Raw genomic sequence first — 254 nt, forward strand, 5'->3', positions numbered from 1 at the left:
AACACGAGACTAACGCTTACGCCGTCGACAACCAGCACGCAGGGCGGTATCGTGTTGTATTATTAGCATGAGGTTAATCCGGCAACGTTTTTCCGCGAATGTGACGAACGTTTCTTTGTCCTGTAGTGTAACGCGAGGTTTTGTTATATCGTTTCCTTTTCGTAATATTACTAGTAAGAAATTCCTGTTAATTTGACTCCGTTAATTGTGGTTATATGTAACTGAAGGTCATGGGCTGTTAATGTTTACGAGTA

At 41.3% G+C, this 254-nt stretch overlaps 1 protein-coding gene across 1 annotated transcript in view; it reads right to left on the reverse strand.

The window, feature by feature from the left end:
- LOC119586846 overlaps positions 1–254 on the reverse strand; it is a gene marked incomplete at its 5' end in the record, with an annotated part of 53,513 nt that overhangs the window by 39,894 nt on the left and 13,365 nt on the right.

This window comes from Penaeus monodon, chromosome 22 (genome assembly GCF_015228065.2).
Source record: "Penaeus monodon isolate SGIC_2016 chromosome 22, NSTDA_Pmon_1, whole genome shotgun sequence".
NCBI classification, from domain to species: Eukaryota; Metazoa; Arthropoda; class Malacostraca; order Decapoda; family Penaeidae; genus Penaeus; species Penaeus monodon.